Raw genomic sequence first — 12,709 nt, 5'->3', positions numbered from 1 at the left:
ACTGTGTGTGTCTGGCATCAGAAAGGGTAATGCAAACTGGCACAGAGACATCTTCAGCATCAGTTCCTGCTGGAGAGAGTGGTCAGCACAGAGGAAAATGGCAGCAACGATATCCAGAGGATTCATCCCACCTTCCCCTTGTCCCCTAACTTCAAAGAAATCATTGAAGTTTTCATCATCTTCATCCTCACTGTCCGAGGACAGATCAGGTGGCCAGTCAGGATTCTTTGCCAGTGAATTGGCTGCGAGGATCCTTTGGAGAAATTGCCAGGGAAGATCTTCTGCTCGAGTTGGTTTGCTGTCTTCCGGTTTATCATGGGATACCTCCCGAACAACCTGAAGAGACAGTTTGTGAGGATAATGATCCTGTAATCCCAAATCCTTTACAATTTGTGGGAGGCTGAGATTTTCAGGCCCATTATTTCCAGAAGGTAAAATGCTCGTCATTGTCTCTGATGCGCTCCGTGTTCTCCTGGAATCCCTGTTCTCTCAGGGGTGTGGCTGGTTCAGGGCGCGGCGTGCTGGTCGTGGTATTTTGGGAATAGGTGTACTGTTCTGTTTCTTAAATTCCCACAACGGTAAAGCTTGTCTCCAATGATTTATTGTTTTGACTCTATTCCAGTCCAGGATATTTGCTGTGCCTGATGTCCTGTTGGAACACACAGTTCCTGTCCCAGGATCTCAGGGCTGAATGGTTCCGTGCCTCTGGCTGGTGATCCTCTGTCAGGTCTCGTTGTCCTGGCACGGTGTGTACTGAGTACAGTCAGTAGGTGATCACCATGGCAACCTGGAATTAATCACAGAATTATACCTGGCCTTGGTGACCCACACCAGGAGGACTGGGTGCAAACTTGTTGTCCTTAGTAAATGAACGATACACTTTCTCTCGAGGGAGTCTAATGAAGATTCTGCAGATTTCTTTCCCTGGGTTGACTTGACAGAATCGTTGAAATACTCAGCAGATCAGGCAGCATCTGTGGAGAGAGAAACAGGGTCAGTGTTTCAGCTCCATGTGTTGGTGAGTCTGTCACGTCAGGAGAAGTTGAGTTGACCAGCCCTCTGTTCACTGGGGGTTAGAAGAATGAGTTGTGATCTCACTGACCTGAGGACAGAGTTTAACATTGCTGGATACAGGGAGGATGTTCCCACTGGCTAATGAGTCTAGGATCAGGGCTCAGGCCGACTGTAAGGGGTGGGCTGTTCATGACCATGATGAGGGAAATGTCCAAGTCTCTACACAAATAGAACATAGAACCTAGAACACAGGTTGGGAACCAGTATGATAGAGCTGAGAATGAGCCAGCAGGTTTACAAGTAGATGATGGGTGTAACATGAATGTAAGGAAGGACAGGCCAATGTCTGGGTAAAAATACAGACAGAGCAAAGAACTAAATTGTACCACAGGGTCAAAATTTAAAAGGGCAAAGAATACAGGACTAAAGGTGCTGGATTTAAATGTGTGTAGCTTTTGGAATAAGGTTGATGAGCTCATGGCACAATTACAGATTGGTTGGTGTGACATTGTGGGCATCACTGAGTCGTGGCTGAAAGAAGGCCATAGTTGGGAGTTTAACATCAAGTAATATACAATGTACTTTGTATCGAATGGACAGGCAGGAAGGCATAGGCAGTGGTGTGGCTCTGTTGGTAAGAGATGGAATTACACCTTTAGATAGAGGTGACATAGGGTCCGAGAATGTTGAATCTTTGTGGTGGAGTGAAAAAACTGCGAGGGTAAAATCATTATGGGAATCATACAAAGGCCTCCAAACAGTACCCAAGATGTTGGTTGATATTGCAAAGGGAGCTAGAAAAAGCATGTAATAAGAATAATGACACAATTGTGATAGGGAACTTCAATATGCAAGGGGATTGAGAAAATCAGGTTGGTGTTTGATCTTGAGAGAGGGAATTTGTTGAATGCCTATGAGATGTTTATTTTAGAACAGTTTGTGCTTGAGCCTACTTGGGGAAAGGTTATCCTGGATTGGGTGTTGTGTAATAACCCAGATCTGATGAGGGAGCTTAATAAAACATAGAACATAGAAATTTACAGCACATTACAGGCCCTTCGGCCCACAATGCTGTGCTGACTATGTAACCTACTCTAGAAACTACCTAGAATTTCCCTACCGCATAGCCCTCTATTTTTTCAAGCTCTATCTACCTATCTATGAGGCTCTTAAATGACCTTACTGTTTCCGCTTCCACCTCCACCGTTGACAGTGCATTCCACGCACCCCCCACTCTCTGTGTGAAAAACCTACCCTGACATCCCCTCGTTACCTGTTTCCAAGCATCTTAAAACTATGCCCCCTCGTGTTAGCCGTTTCAGCCCTGGGAGAAAGCCTCTGGCTATCCAGATGATCAGTGTAAAGGAACCCTTGGGAGGCAGAGATCATGATATGATTGAATTCAGACTGCAATTTATGCAATTTTTAATGCAATTTGCATAATCACATCAATCAGTATCACAATAGAATAAAGGGAATTACAGAGGCATGAGAGAGGAGCTTGTCCAGGTGCATTGGAGGAGGACACTGGCAGGGATGACGGCGGGACAGAGATGGCTGAAGTTTCTGGGAATAGTTCACAAGGCTCGGATAGACATGTCCCACAGATGAAGAAGCTCTCTAATGGCAGGGGTAGGGAACCGAGGCTGACAAAGGAAGCTAAGGATCACATAAAAGCCAAGGAAAGGGCATATAATGTTGTAAAAGTGAGTGAGAACTTGGATGATTGGGAAGCTTTTAAAATCCAACAAAATTCAATTTGAAAAGCTATAAGAAGGGAAAAGATGAAATGAGGGCAGACTAGCTAATAATATAAAGCAGGATATCAAAAGATTTTTCAGTTATATAAGGAATAAAAGGAAAGACATGAGCAGTGTGGCAGAGGTCGATGAGGGTCAGGGAGAAGGAGTGAGTGCAGTTGGTATTACAAAGGAAAAAGTGTGAGGCAAGCTGAAAGGTCTTAATGTGGATAAGTCACCTGGATCAGATGGACGACATCCCAGAATCCTGAGAGAGTTTGCTGAAGAGATAACGGATGCATTGGTCATGATCTTTCAAGAATCACTTGATTCTGGCATGGTCCCGGAGGACTGGAAGATTGCAAATGTCAATCCAGTCTTTAAGAAGGGATGAAGACAAAAGAGAGGAAATTATAGGCCAGTTAGTCTAACCTCAGTGGTTGGGAAAGTGTTGGAGTCTGTTAATATGGATAAGGTTTCAGACTGCTTGGAGACTAATGATAAAATAAGTCAAAGTCAGCATGGTTTCTGTAAAGGGAAATCTTACCTGACAAATCTGTTAGAGTCCTTTGAGGAAGTAACAAGTAGGGCAGACAAGGGAGAGGCAATGGAATTTATTTACTTGGATTTTCAGAAGGCATTTGATAAAGTGCCACACATGAAGATGCTTAACAAGATAAAATCCTATGGTGTTACAGGAAAGACACTGGCATGGATAGAGGAATGATTGACAAGCAGGAGGCAGTGAATGCAAATAATCTTTTCTGGTTGTCTGCCGACGTCCTTCAGAGGTCAGAATTGGAACAACTACTTTTCACATTGTTTGTCAATGATTTAGATAATGGCATTGAGGGCTTTGTGGCAAAATTTGCGGATGATATGAAGATAGGTGGAGTGTAGGTAGGTAGTGCTGAGGAAACAATGCGATTGCAGCAGGACAGACAAATTGGAAGAATGGGCAAAAAAGTGGCAGATGGAATATAGTGTTGGGAAATGTATGATCATGCATTTTGGTAAAAGGAACAATAGTGTTGACTATTATCCAAATGGGGAGAAGGTTCAAACATCAAAGCTGCAGAGGGTTTTAAGAGTCCTTGTGCAAGACTCCCAGAAGGCTAATTTAGAGGTTGAGTCTGTGGTAAAAAAGACAAATGCAATTTTTTTTCAAGAGGAATAGAATATAAAAGCAAGGAGAGAATGCTGAGCCTTTATAAGACACTGGTCAGGCTGCAATTGGACTACTTATGGCATGAACATCGATTTCTCAAACCCCCGGTAATGCCCCCAGCCACCCCTTCCCCTTTCCCTCTCGCACCTGATCTCCTTGCCCACCCATCACCTCCCTCTGGTGCTCCTTCTCCCTTTTTCTTTCTTTCATCACATTCTGTCTCTTTCACCGATCAACTTCCCAGCTCTTTACTCTGTCCCTCCCCCTCCAGGTTTCACCTATCACCTCATGTTTCTCTCTCCCTCCCCCACATTTTAAATCTACTCCTCAGCTTTTTATCTCCAGTCCTGTTGAAGGGTCTCGGCCCAGAATGTCGCTCGTACATTTTCCATAGATGCTGCCTGGCCAGCTGAGTTCCTCCAGCATTTTGAGTGTGTTGCTCGGATTTCCAGCACCTGCAGATTTTCTCTTGTTTGTGACCATATATTGATTATTGGAATCTTAACAAGATTACCAATAAAAATCATTACTGCTTACCATCAATGAACTCAGCCTTTGATTTACTGCAAGGGTCAAATTTTTCACTAAATTGGATCTTGGATTTAATTCAATTTGGATGCGTCAGTGTGATGAATGGAAGATGACATTTAATACCCCACTGGGCATTATGAATACCTAGTCATGCCTTTTGGACATGTTCATTTATTAATGATCGTAGGAAGTATTGTCAGAAAGTCGGATGGTAATGCTGAAGATGAGGTGGTTGGTTTACAAACAGAGGCACTGTGTAGTGAGGAGAAGCTGTTGACAGGGCAAAATTGTAGTCAACATGCTGAGTTGCAATGTAAAAGGCAGACAAAATTGAAAAGGGTGAATACAGGACTGTAAGTTTTATATTTGAACAGGTGCAGTATATGGAATAAGGCATATACTGTACTTGTATAGTATATGAACTTGCAGCACAGTCGTAGATTGATAGGTATAATGTTGGCATCACTGAATCACGGCTGAAAGATGATTATACATGGGAGACTAATCCAAAGATACACATTTTTATTGAAAGGACAGACTGGAAGGCCAGAAGGAGGGGTGTGGTGTTGCTCTATTAGTAAAAAATGAAATTAAATCATTAGAAAGAAGTGACACAGGGCCAGAATGTTTCAGAAACATAGAAAACCTACAGCACAATACAGGCTCTACAGCCCACAAAGTTGTGCTGAACATGCCCCTACCTTAGAAATTACTAACGTTACCCATAACCCTCTATTTTTCTAAGTTCCATCTACCTATCCAAAAGTCTCTTAAAAGACCCTATCGTATCTGCCTCCACCACCGTTGCCAGCAGTCCATTCCACACACTCACCACTCTGAGTAAAAAACTTACCCCTGACATCTCCTCTGTACCTACTCCCCAGCACCTTAAACCTGTGTCCTCTTGTGGCAACCATTTCAGCCCTGGGAAAAAGCCTCTGACTATCCACACGATCAATGCCTCTCATCTTATACACCTCCATCAGCTCACCTCTCATCTCCATCGCTCCAAGGAGAATAGGCCGAGTTCAATCAACCTGTTTTCATAAGGCATGTTCCCCAATCCAGGCAACATTCTTGTTAATCTCCTCTGCACCCTTTCTATGGCTTCCACATCCTTCCTGTAGTGAGGCGATCAGAACTAAGCACAGTACTTCAAGTGGGGTCTGACCAGGGTCCTATAAAGCTGCAACATTACCTCTCAGCTCCTAAATTCAATTCCATGATTGATGAAGGCCAATACACCATACGCCTTCTTAACCACAGAGTCAACCTGCGCAGCTGCTTTGAGCGTCCTATGGACTCGGACCTCAAGATCCCTCTGATCCTCCACACTGCCAAGAGTCTTACCATTAATACTATATTCTGCCATCATATTTGACCTGCCAAAATGAACCACTTCACACTTATCTGGGTTGAACTCCATCTGCCATTTCTCAGCCCAATTTTGCATCCTATCAATGTCCTGCTGTAACCTCTGACAGCCCTCCACACTATCCTCCACAACGCCTCCAACCTTTGTGTCATCAGCAATCTTACTAACCCATACCTCCGCTTCCTCATCCAGGTTATTTATAAAAATCACAAAGAGTAAGGGTACTAGAACAGATCCCTGAGGCACCGACCTCCATGCAGAATATGACCCGTCTACAACCACACTTTGCCTTCTGTGGGCAAGGCAGTTCTGGATCCACAAAATAATGTCCCCTTGGATTTTACTTTCTCAATAAGCCTTGCATGGGGTACCTTATCAAATGCTTTGCTGAAATCCATAAACACTACATGTACTGCTCTTCCTTCAATGTGTTTTGTTATATCCTCAAAAAATTCAATCAGGCTTGTAAGGCACGACCTGCCCTTGACAAAGCCATGCTGACTACTCCAAATCATTTATACCTCTCCAAATGTTCATAAATCCTGCCTCTCAGGATCTTCTCCATCAATTTACCAACCACTGAAGTAAGACTCACTGGCCTATAATTTCTTGGGCTATCTCTACTCCCTTTCTTGAATAAGGGAACAACATCCACAACCCTCCAGTTCTCCGGAACCTCTCCCATGCCCATTGGTGATGCAAAGATCATCGCCAGAGGCTCAGCAATCTCCCTCGCCTCCCACAGTAGCCTGGGGTATATCTCATCCGGTCCCGGTGACTTATCCAACTTGATGCTTTCCAAAAGCTCCAGCACATCCTTTTTCTTAATATCTACATTGTTACGAATGTGCCACAACTCTGAGGGGCCGAAGGGTACAAAGTCGCCCCCTCCTTTTTGAGAATCGCAAGATCGCTATAAATTCGGGTCGGGGACTCAGGAAATGAGAGAGAATCCTCAAGGTTTGGAATGTGGCCTGGCCTCAGCGAAACAAAAACCCCTGATAACGGCTATTGTCTCTTGGAGACGGAATTGTGTATTGAGTCCTGTACTATTCATTGAAGCCCTCAGGGGATGACCAAAGTGGGCTGGTTGAGGGATTGCATCATCCCAACCTGATTGACATCTGAGACCCTGTGAGTAAGGATAAAAGAGGGTCTGGGGAACAACCCCTTGAGACGCACCAGGAGAAACGCTAGAAATTCCGTGACAGCGTTTAATAGCGACAGCCGGTGGGGGGCTCGTGTGTGTCCTTCCCTTGCCTGGAATTGGCGGCCTCACCACGGAAGAATGGCTTTAGCTAAAGGAGAGGCAACGAGTGAACGGCCACACCAACGGGACTCCCGACGGATCGAAATCATAAAAGGAAAAGCCGGAAAGTTTTTGTCCCAAAAATCTCTCTCTCTCTCCAACCATTGAAAACCCAGCGGTCCCCAAGGCTGCAGCCTGCATGAACTGAGTGACTTTTATATTTCCATCGGACAATACATTATCCCCTAGACAATGATGGAGCTATTTCTTATTGATTATTATTATACCCGCACTTTTAGATTTAGTATTGACAACGTATATTATCTGTATGTTTGCATTGATATTATTTTTGTGTATTTTTACTAATAAATACTGTTAAAAATAGTACCATCAGACTTCAACGGACCTCTCTATCTTTGCTGGTAAGTGACCCAGTTACAGGGTTCGTAACAAAGTGGGGGCCTCGTCTCGAGATTTGATACCAAATTGGGGGGCCAGTGAATCGGGCTTGTAAGTCCAAACTTGGATCTGGTTGCACGGGTAGCCAGACGGGAAACCAGAAAAGATGGACGTGGATGAATTTAGAGAAAACCCGACTCTGGAGGCGCTAGAGGCGGCCACAAAGTCGGAATTGATAAATATTGCGAAAGGACTAAACCTCGCAGAGGTGAGGTTGTCAATGAAAAAGCGGGAGGTGTGGAGGGCCATAACTCAGTATTATATTGTGATGAATGTGTTTTCAGCTGAGGTTTTGGAAAATATCCCTGAAAAAAGTACCAGCTAGTGGGACGGCTCAGTTAGAGTTGGAGAAATTAAGGTTGGAACATGAAATTAAGTTAAAGCAGCTGGAAGCAGCTGAAAAGGAAAAAGAAAGGGCCGAAAAGGAGAAGGAGAGAGCCGAGAAGGAGAGAGAGTATGAGAAGAAGGAGAAACAGAGGCAACATGACTTGGATATGGAGAAGTTAAGGCAAGAGCAACGAGTTCAGGGGTCAGACCGAGAGGAGCAGTTTAATGTTAGTAGGGAGTTTAGGTTAGTACCTCTGTTCGAGGAGACGGATGTTGATAGTTATTTCTTGCTTTTTGAAAAGGTGGCAGTGAGTCAGAAGTGGCCCAAAGAGCAGTGGGTGACGTTGTTACAAAGTGTGTTAAAAGGGAAGGCACAACGGGCATATACGGCGTTGTCCATGGAGGAGGAAGAGGCGGAGAATTATGAGAAAGTAAAGGAGGCCATTCTTCGGACCTACGAATTGGTACCTGAAGCGTATAGACAAAAGTTCCGAAATTTAAAGAAAGGGTGGAATCAGACGTATACCGAGTTTGCCTATGAGAAGGGTGTGCTCTTGGATCGCTGGTGTGCAGCAGAAATAGTGGAAGAGGATTTTCGGCGTTTAAGGGAGTTAATTCTGATTGAGGAATTTAAAGGTTGTGTTTCGGATGATATCCGGATGTATTTGAATGAGAAGCCGAATAAGTCCATCTCCGAATTTGCTAGGTTCGCAGATGAATATGCTCTAACCCACAAGACAAAGTTTTCCTCAAATAAAAGTTACCAGAGAGACCGTGGGAACGGTAGAGAAAGCCCACCGGCTGAGGCAGAGATCCTGCCGGGAGCTAGTGGTAAAATTAAGGAGGAGGAAAGGCAAGATGGCAGGAGAGGTCCTGGCTTGACCTGTTTTAATTGTGGAAAGGTGGGTCATATTGCATCTAAGTGCCTTGCTCCGAGGAAGGAGACAGGAAAATGGAAAGCAGCAGTCCCTACAGGATGTATTGTGGTGATCAGTAAATCAACGAGAAAGCCCCAGGTAGATAGAATACGAGAGGGGTGTGAGAAATTTATTTCAGAAGGAACCGTGTCTGTGAAAGAGGGAGACACACCAGTTCCAGTGTGGATCTGGAGAGACACGGGAGCTGAGCTGTCATTGATTCGCAGTACGGTACTAGATTTTGGTCCCGAGACTGGAGAGGTAGCTTTGAGAGGCATAGGAAAAGAGACAGAAGCGTTGCCCTTGCATAGGATTATTATAAATTGTGAGCTGGTATCTGGACCAGTTGAAATAGGGGTGCGATCAGAATTCCTGAGAACTGACGTAGACGTCCTGCTGGGTAACGATTTAGCTGGTGGAGACGTTTGGTCGGCCATGGAGCTGCCGAGCCAGCCTGTAAGTGTTGAGGTCCCGCCCCTAGATTCCAAGATCTACCCCGCATGTGTGGCCTCTTGCAGCATGTCGAGAAAGGCAGCTGAGAACGAGAGCAGTTTAAATCCGGCCAGTGTCGATTTGGCCGAGACGTTTTTACTGACCCTGTACCAAGAGGGGTTAGAGGGTGGAAAAACGGAGAATAGGAAAGTGAAAGAGAGTAAGGGAGAGGAGGTAGACCTTCCTTTAGCCAGGAGGAAATTTATAGAGGCACGAAGTAAAGATGAGAAACAGATAAGGCTGTTAAAAGGTCCAGGGTTGGACATGGATGATCTGTCTGGTTTGGCAGAACTGTTTGAAGAAGTTGAAAATTCTAAAGGTGTTCCCGATAATGAAATGTGGGCAGTCCTAGATGAAAAGGATGCCATTACCTTGAAGAAGTCTGCTGGGTTGGCAGATGAGGTTGTTTCAGACCGCGGGGTTGAGTATACTCAGGAAGGGAGTTGCCCAGAGAGTAACTGGGAGGATCAGGGGAATTTAGAATTTGAAAAGGGTACGGGTATTGAAAGCCTGGAAGAGGCCAATGTCCCGTTTGAGTGTGTTCAAGATATTGATGCACGTGGTACTGAAACTCAGGAAAAGTCTGAGGTATTTGACTCAGTTGAAAAGGAATGCAGTCCTTGTGGGTCAGATGGACTTGGTTCAGTGAAGAAAGGGTTAACCTTGGTAATAGTGGGAAGTGAGAATTCCCAGTTGTTTGTGTTCGAAGGTGTGTTAAAAGTTAGTGAGGAGATGAAAGGTGGTGAGGTGAATATTATTATTGAAGGAAAAGAGAAAAGTGTAGTTCCTAAATTGAATGAAGAAAATTTAAAGTCTGCATTGATGTCAGAAGCAGCAACCAGGCTACAGAGACAATGGCTTGGTACCACGGTGCCTGTGAATCAATTACAGGTTGATTTGGAAAGTAAAGGTGCCCCACACGCTATTGTTATTCAAGAGTGTGGTGTGAAGAGGCCAAATTTGAAATGTTGTTTGGACAAAGGGAGATCGCTTGCAGAGTTGAAACTGAAAACTCATGCTAACAACTTGCTTAAAATTAAAGAATTGTGTGGGTTCAGAAAATGGTCTAAGTTTGGAACACATTGTTGATAAAATAACTCCTATGAAAGGAGCATGCAAAAGCCTATTCCACACTGGTATACAAGTTAACCACGTGGGAGTCAACTGGAAAAGGGGCGAGGGTTGACGGGATGCCACTTTAAATAACAGGATCCAGTTTTAAAGGATGTCGACAAAGCATGTGAATAATAAAGACAACCCCCATGGAAGATTGACTGTTAAGTTTGAAAGTAACATAAAGATTAGTATTTGCATGAACTTTTGTAGTATACACGTAAGCTAAGATCACAACTCTTTAGTTTTTGTTTGCTGAAGAAAAGGAAAATAAAAATAGGTGGTTATTAAATTGGAGTCTGATGCTACAAGACTTGATTAAGGTACAAGATGTTAAGATATTAAAGGAAGTGAATGTAATCGTTAACTGTTTAGATGCTGAATTGAATGTATAACTGTATTACTCTTCTGTGAAAAAAAAACTCTTTTGTATTGTGTTAGATTCTAAAATCCTGTAAGTCTCTGTATTAATTCACTTTTACCGGTGGTAAAAATATTTGAAGGAAGGGGGTGTTACGAATGTGCCACAACTCTGAGGGGCTGAAGGGTACAAAGTAGCCCCCTCCTTCTTGAGAATCGCAAGATCGCTATTAATTCGGGTCTGGGACCCAGGAAATGAGAGAGAGACACGCAGAATCCACAAGGTTTGGAATGTGTCCTGGCCTCAGCGAAACAAAAACCCCTGATAACGGCTATTGTCTCTTGGAGACGGAATTGTGTATTGAGTACTGTACTATTCATTGAAGCCCCTCAGGGGATGACCAGAGTGGGCTGGTTGAGGGATTGCATCATCCCAATCTGATTGACATCTGAGACCCTGTGAGTAAGGATAAAAGAGGGTCTGGGGAACAACCCCTTGAGAAGCACCAGGAGAAACGCTAGAAATCCCGTGACAGCGTTTAATAGCGACAGCCGGTGGGGGGCTCATGTGTGTCCTTCCTTTGCCTGGGATTGGCGGGCTCACCACGGAAGAACGGCTTTAGCTAAAGGAGAGGCCACAAGTGAACGGCCACCCCAACGAGACTCCGACGGATCGAAATCATAAAAGGAAAGCCGGCAAGTTTTTCTCCCAAATCACTCTCTCTCTCTCTCCAACCATTGCAACCCAGCGGTCCCCAATGGCTGCAGCCTGCATGAACTGAGTGAACTTTATATTTCCATCGGACAATACATTATCCCCTAGACAACGATAGAGCTTATTTCTTATTGATTATTATTATACCCGCACTTTTAGATTTAGTATTGACGACGTATATTATCTGTATGTTTGCATTGATATTATTTTTGTGTATTTTTACTAATAAATACTGTTAAAAATAGTACCATCAGACTTCAATGGACCTCTCTATCTTTGCTGGTAAGTGACCCAGTTACGGGGTTCGTAACAACATGCTCAAGTTTTTCAGTCCACTGCAAGTCATCACTACAATCACCAAGAGCCTTTTCCATAGTGAATATTGAAGTATAGTATTCATTAAGTACCCCTGCTATTTCCTCCAGTTCCATACACACTCTCCCACCGTCACACCTGATAGGTCCTATTCTTTCATGTCTTACACTCTTGCTCTTCACATACTTGTAGAATGCCTTGGGTGATTCCTTAATCCTACCCGCCTAGGCCTTTTCATGGCCCCTTCTGGCTCTCCGAATCTTCTTCTTAAGCTCCTTCCTGTTAGCCTTATAATCTTCTAGGTGTCTAACATTACCTAGTTCTCTGAACCTTTCGTAACCTTTTCTTTTTTCCTTGTCTAGATTTACTACAGCCATTGTACACCACAGTTCCTGAACCCTGCCATAACTTCCCTGTCTCATTGGAATGTACCTGTGCAGAACTCCACACAAATATCCCCTGAACATTTGTGACATTTCTTCCGTACCTTTCCCTGAGAACATCTGTTCCCAATTTAAGCTTCCAAGTTCCTGCCTGATAGCCTCATTATTCCCCTCACTCCAATTAAACACTTTTTAAACTTGAATCATTGTGAGTAGAGCCAGGATCTGCAAGGGTAGAAAGACCCTGATGGGAAATGTATACAGACCTCCAATCAGTAGTAAGGATGAGGTCTACAAATTACAAAGGAAGGTTAAAAAAATACATGCCAAAACGGCAATGTTACAATAGTCATGGGGGACTTCAATATGCAGGTAGACTGGTAAAATCAGGTTGGTACTGGATTCCAAGAGGGGAATTTCGAGCATGCCTATGAGATGGCCTTTTAGAGCAGCTCGTGATTGAGCTAGTGGCTAAGGAGTTGGGCTTCATGTTTCTTGACAATTGGGCCTTGTTCCAGGGGAGGTGGGACCTGTTCTGGCAGGACAGGATGC

At 44.1% G+C, this 12,709-nt stretch overlaps 1 protein-coding gene across 1 annotated transcript in view; it reads right to left on the bottom strand.

Annotated features, from left to right (window-relative positions):
• LOC140726087 (up-regulator of cell proliferation-like) overlaps positions 1-12,709 on the bottom strand; it is a 620,561-nt gene that overhangs the window by 556,625 nt on the left and 51,227 nt on the right. The gene's annotated exons all lie outside the window — the stretch shown is intronic.

This window comes from Hemitrygon akajei, chromosome 4 (genome assembly GCF_048418815.1).
Source record: "Hemitrygon akajei chromosome 4, sHemAka1.3, whole genome shotgun sequence".
In the NCBI taxonomy this organism is placed as follows: Eukaryota; Metazoa; Chordata; class Chondrichthyes; order Myliobatiformes; family Dasyatidae; genus Hemitrygon; species Hemitrygon akajei.
Note: the sequence above shows the minus strand (reverse complement) of the source record. Positions and strands in the feature narration are given on the sequence as shown.